General features: G+C 34.0%; 1 protein-coding gene across 3 annotated transcripts in view; it reads right to left on the reverse strand.

Moving 5' to 3' along the window:
* Positions 1 to 6,772, reverse strand: part of LOC106876505 (uncharacterized) — a 94,277-nt gene that overhangs the window by 71,521 nt on the left and 15,984 nt on the right. Inside the window, exon 1 of one of the 3 annotated variants that reach the window (XM_014925071.2) lies at positions 2,791 to 3,070. The exons of the other annotated variants lie outside the window; for them this stretch is intronic. The gene's annotated coding sequence lies outside the window, so the exon portion shown is untranslated. Of the gene's footprint in view, positions 1 to 2,790; positions 3,071 to 6,772 lie in introns of those variants that run through there. 3 annotated transcript variants of the gene reach the window in all.

The following is a 6,772-nucleotide window of genomic DNA, read 5'->3' on the forward strand; positions in this document are numbered from 1 at the left end:
GTATTTATAATTGTGGATAATAAAGAGGCAGTATATGCAACAGCAGGTGGTGTGACATAAGCAGCAATAGTAGGTGTCTTTGTAAGAAATTTAGTCTGAGCGAGTGAAGGAATAATGGAAAAAAGGTCATTGAATAAGTGCTGAATTTTAAGGTTAATCAGTGAAGTGTAAGATTTTCAAGATTTTGAAAAAAAAAAAATGTTGAGGTTAAGTTGTATTAATTTTATCGATTTTAACTCTTTAAAGTGGCTACCAGCAACATTTGACGTCTTCTTTGAACATTCACGTGTCAGTTTAACTGGAAACAAACAATGCAGTTATTCACAAAAAAAAAAAGTTGAAATTATTGTATGCAAGATTTCATAGCATCACTTCTTCATAGTCAGCCTATGAGATTTTCTGTCCACCCTCGTATATTGGAACACTGCAGTTATGTTCTTTTTTTTATTTGTTATATCTTCGAAAGTTATCATAGAAGATGAAAAACAATTTATTTTTAGTTAAAAGCGTATTGTAATTTGCTCGAAGCATTACCATGTGTAAATGATATGTGTTTAAAAAATCTTTAAAATCTTTGAATAATACTGGTGAGAAATGATGTCAATCAATAAAAAATAGTATTGAAGTCATTATATTACCTTACACAGGTTGTTTAATATTTAAATTATTTCAGGAAAGATTCCCCTTTGCAAATATACGAAAGAAAACAATGGAAGATTTCGGAGAAAGTGTTGTTACTGGCAAGCCATTCTGGTGTGTTGTGACAGAAAGCACTGATGTATTTATAATTGTGGATAATAAAGAGGCAGTATATGCAACAGCAGGTGGTGTGACATAAGCAGCAATAGTAGGTGTCTTTGTAAGAAATTTAGTCTGAGCGAGTGAAGGAATAATGGAAAAAAGGTCATTGAATAAGTGCTGAATTTTAAGGTTAATCAGTGAAGTGTAAGATTTTCAAGATTTTGAAAAAAAAAAAATGTTGAGGTTAAGTTGTATTAAGTTGTTAGGTGTGGTGACATGTTCGGATGTGCAATGAATGTGTGTGAGAGATAGGAAAAAGACGTGAGTTAGTATAAAGTGTTAAGTAAGTACGAGTGTGTGAAGGAGTGTTGGAAAAAGTCACTGGGCAATAATAGCTATTATATAAGTTGAATGTGATTATTAAAGACTATTACTGGAACGAACATAAGAAAGAAAACCGAATTCAATAAATGCATCAAGATTATACAGTATGTTTCATTTCAACTTGAAATTGCTTCACCAAAGAAAAAAATTAAATAAGATTGGCTTCTGGCAACACGATTTTCTCCCTTGCAATAGAAATGAATAACCAGTGAACCGTGACTTTATATGTGCATTTGTGTGTGTGTATTAATGTTTTTTTTTTGTTTATATATTCATACGTATATACACAAACATTGATATATATAGATACAAATAGACGTATACACAGAAAGAGATGAGATATATAGAGGGATATCTATACATATAATATTTATATAAATAAATAAATAAATAAATATAGATAGATAGATAGATAGATAGATAGATAGATAGATAGATAGATAAATAGATAGATAGATTGATTGATTGATTGATTGATTGGTTTAGCAGCTTCGAATTCTTCATGCCTACATAAATATATAAATTATAAATACAAACATTATGGACACAAACTCTACAAAAGCACTAAGCCTGCCTTCCACATCAACAGTAATACCGATAGGGTATTTTAAATTGAGGGACAGGTGTAAAGGCAGGGGCTCAATCCAAATCGTATTTGCTAACACCTACTGAGTAGCAAAGAAAAATGTGAGTACATAACGTGCACTCAACACTAAAAATGTCCAGACTAGGAGAACCTCTGAATAGATATAAAAAAATGTGTATCTCCTGTGGCACAAGGGGAGTTAGGCACTCATATCAGCAAAATGATATTCATTGGTACATGTCCCGTAAGCTATAGAATGCCACCAATATTGACTTCCTTCACATATATCACATTCTGTCTAAAAGGATATACTTTAGCTATTCAAGAACAAATTATAGCCATAAATATCTATTCAATGCCTCAAAATGCCTCTAAACCTCCGCATTTTAACAAAAAATTTCGATTGTGCCATAGCAGCGAGGTAGATATCCCCACATCATTGTCATCTGTTCTCAAAGGGCAGAGCTGCCTAGCAGATGTGAATAAAATTGTGCGAAAGGAGAACATCTATGGTGAACTACTGAGAAACTTATGGTTCTTGTAAGTAGTTTTCAGGATTTCGTTTGAACCAATAATACAGGTGTTATCTAGTCCAGTGCACTTATTATCATAGATGCACTAGGATATGTAGCAAATGATTTGCATAAAAACCTGGAAATACCGGGGGTTTTAAAGGAAAAACAAAGCAAGCTGATTCGCATCTTCTAAATCTGATCAATAAATGGTACAGTAAAGATTTGTAAAACATTCCAAAGAATGTTTATTTAGTTTGCAAGAAGCACACAATAACTTGTGTGCCTTTGGAATACATGCATTTACATAAAGAATAATTCAAACATACATATTCAAATACTAAAGAGGCACGCATAAGCATTATATGAGTGCATGCGTATCTACACAGACATCCACCTATATGCCTGCACTAACTCACATATTTACATGTTTCTGAAACAATTTCCATTGAAACAAAAATGCTTTAACTCTGCGAAAGGAAAACGTATAAACATGCAAAATCAATAGATGTATTTACGCATGTCCGCATGTGGTTGAATATGCGGACATGCGCCTTTTGTACTTACTTCTTATTTGTGTGAACACTTAAACTCATTAACTTGAAATCATTTAAGATATCAGTAGTAGTAAGCAATCCCTGAGGTGAGCGTGCGGTTGCTGGCCACGTGTCTATTGTGCTAATACGATTTTATGCAGATAGAGATAATGTATTATTTTAGCTAATCATCAACGGTTTGTTATCAGGTTAATTGTCATGAGATTTATCTCATACGAAACAATATCTATGTTATTGATTTATTGGGTATTCTAAATGACACATTGATTTCTACACAATTACAAGACTTTACATCTTTATTTTTTATCTTTTACTGATTTCAGTCATTGGACTGCGGCTATGCTGGAGCACTGCCTTGAAGGATTTTAGTTGAACGAATTGAACACAGTACTTGTTATTTTTTTTAATTGGGTCCTAATTTTTTCGGTGTCTTTTTTTTGCCTAACAGCTAAGTTACGGGGATGTAAACAAATCAACACTGGTTGTCAAGCGGTGGTGGGAACAAACAATCACGCACTGACTGATATGTATATATATATATATATATATATATATATATATATATAACGGGCTTCTTCAGTTTCAGTCAGCCAAATCCACTTACAAGGCTTTGGTCGATCCAACTATAGTAGAAAACACTTATCCATGGTTCCACGCTGTGGTACTGGACCCAGAACATTAATATGAAATGGAAATGGTGTATTTTGATGTTCATGCTTTGGCAGAGGGTAGTGATGCGCAATTTAATTTCGTTCTTTATTTTTCACGTAACGCAAAGAATGTTTGTATGGTGAGGAACCGCAAAATGAAATGTTTTGACATAGTTACATCACCCAAGGATTATAATTAAAATGAAGTTTCACCTTAAACTAGATGCTGTTCCTCTGCGCTTATCATTGGCAGTATGCGCACCAGTACAATATTGGAGGATAATGAAGCACATTTATGCTGCAGTTATTGCTTTTGTTTTTAGTTAGTTTGTCTTATTTGATGGGGTTGTGGCGAGTCTCGTTAAGCTCCTTTATTCTTATTTCAGGAAAATGTGATCTTCGGATGGTATGCGCGACAACACTCTGCGTTTAGTCTATTTTCTCCGGCGTAACAAGCTGCAATGAACCAGTAGTAACATTTATTTCCATTTGTTTGACAGTGAGGAAATTGAAAGCAACTAAAGTTATTTTATTATACGATATTATCTCTTACGGAAATGGCTTTAATTTAACGTTCTGTTTTCATATTCACTGACACATCTATATTATATTGGTTAAGTAGTAGTTTTGAAAAGTTAGTTGATAGCTTCTTGACAAGGAAACAGAAAACCCGGTCGCAATTTGGAAGCAAGAGTATTTGAAGATTTTGCGTTGCACAAAGGTATGCTTTACTATCTCGATAATCCTCATGTCCATTATCTCCAATTGTTGACTGTGTGCTACTTTCTCTGGATGTTGTACGCAATATTGTAACAGCAACAATGCATTTAAAGGCAGCTGCTTTGGAATTTCAGCATTGTCATATCAAGGATATAGAAAGGTATACTTCACAATGATATAGAAAACCTGCTTATTTTGATCGGACAGATCCAAAATATAGAGAGTGAAAACTAGATAAAGTTGATTTGTCCGAGAAGTGCGACATTATTATAATTAGTTTTAGAGAAACTTGACAGGTGTTATTGTGAAAGTACAGATAAGACATAACACAAAGCAACCATGCTTTTTTTATTAGATCGACTCCAGAAGAATGAAAGAAGTCGACCATGGTGACTCAGAACACAAAGGACTGAAACTAAATATTGCGAACTATTAGTTTCTGACGCGCTAACGAATCTCCCAATGAGTGCAATATTATATTCTAGGAGCACATTATCACTACTTTTAAAAGTGTATTATCACTTACTCATCTGAATTTATTATGTAACAGCTTTACAAAACAAATCTCAATACAATGAATTGACAAATGTCATTGTAAAGCACCAATAACAATTTTGTTACATTATCTAGTTACACACTAGATAAAAGTAAAACGCATATTCTCAGTACATTACCCACTTTTTATCGGTAATTTTCATAACTTGATAAACTTTACTAAGCTTTAACACAGAAGGGTAATGTTCACTTTATCATTTCACTGTTAAACTTATGATAAGTTTAACAATAATTTGTGATAAGCTAATCTATAGGGGTTCAAGAAGTATATATTCCTAAATAAAAATTCATTTCCAACATACTTAGCAAAAAATGTGGATAAAGTTCAATTTCTTCTTATATAAATATATTTATGATGTTATGACATTTCCACTTTATATTTTATCACTTTATCACAACCTGATCAAGATAGGATTAGCTTAATAACAATAATCAAATTGAGTAGCAATTGTTAATGACCAAACAAATCATTTTGTCGGTTGCTAAAAAATAGGCTTGATTCTCTATTTCGATGCATTAAATTTGCTACTTGAGCATAATTATTATTTTTCTCATAAATAAACTTGTTTGAATGGACCAGACTGTCGTTTATATATTGGTTTCACTTTTTGGTACAAGGTCAGCGATGTCGGAGTAGAAGGTAGGTCGATTGTATCGACTCCAGTGCTCAACTGGTACTTATTTTATCGACTCCGAAAGCGTGAAAGGTAAAGTCGACCTCGGCGGAATTTGAACTCAGAACATAAAGACGGACAAAATACTGCTAAGCATGTTGTCCGGTGCGATAACGATTCTGTCAGATCGTTGTCTTAACTGTCGTTTATATATTACAAACAGTATCCATAAAATTCCTCCATTTGCAGGAAGAATTTTATGGATTGGCTAGCATAGAGAGATTTTAGGTCTCTAGTGTAGCTGAGGCGTGGACAGTTTCTCGAATGGTCATTTTCATAGCATTTTTCAATGGCCAGAGATGACGGCGTGGGTTTCTGCGTAGGTTTCTGCCCCGGCATCCGAAACTCGGAGTTTTATCATGGCTATTGAATAATTGTCACACATTAATATAAGAAATATATATATATATATATATATATATGAGAAATTAAGGAAATCTCGAACGTAGGAAAGCAACTGTGATAATCAGGTATTTTTAACGGTTCTTATACACTGTTTGCACTGCTACTCTCCTGCGTTCAAAATTTTCTTAATTTCTAAAATATAAATCCATCTCACCCAAATCTTCGATGTTTATTTATAAAAATGTCCTTACATTCCAAAAGATATTATTTAGCAGTATAAAAGACGGTATCTACTGTCAGGAGTCATTTAGCTCAGCCGAAATTTCAGAGGTATAGGGTTCAGTTCTGTGCAGCGGCTTGTTGGCCTCTCTTTCTCACCTCTTATGAGGGGAATTTTACGCGATCTTCTAAACTGATTTCACAGTTATTCTCCAACCTTCGAGCTTTCCTTAATTTCTAGAATAAAAATGCCAACTAATACACGACGCTTCTATATTTGTATACACTCTCACACACACATACATATATGGATCAAAACAATTTGATTCAAATTCCTTGGTACTCTGAATTTCAACGCGTGATGCCATTGAATCCTCAGCCTTTGGAAATTCAATTTTCCGATGGCTGAGGGTTAGTATCACGCATTGAAACTCGGAGTACTTAAGTATTTGATTCAAACTGTTTTGATCCACATATGAAACTCCCAATAAACGTGTTGGGTGTCCATCTTTCGTTTGTTCACTCACTCGTATATACACAGATATATATATTTTTTATTCTTTTATTGATTTCTTTCAGTCATTTGACTGCGGCCATGCAGGAGCACCGCCTTTAGTCGAACGAATCGACCCCAGGACTTATTCGTTGTAAGCCTAGTACTTCTTCTATCGGGTTATTTGGTCGAGCCGCTAAGTGACGGGGAAGTAAATACAGCAGCATCAGTGGAGGACAAACAGACACACAGACATACATATACATATATATATATATATATATATATGCACACACGCACACACACACACACACACACACACACACACACACACAC

Source organism: Octopus bimaculoides, chromosome 13 (assembly GCF_001194135.2).
Source record: "Octopus bimaculoides isolate UCB-OBI-ISO-001 chromosome 13, ASM119413v2, whole genome shotgun sequence".
NCBI classification, from domain to species: domain Eukaryota; kingdom Metazoa; phylum Mollusca; class Cephalopoda; order Octopoda; family Octopodidae; genus Octopus; species Octopus bimaculoides.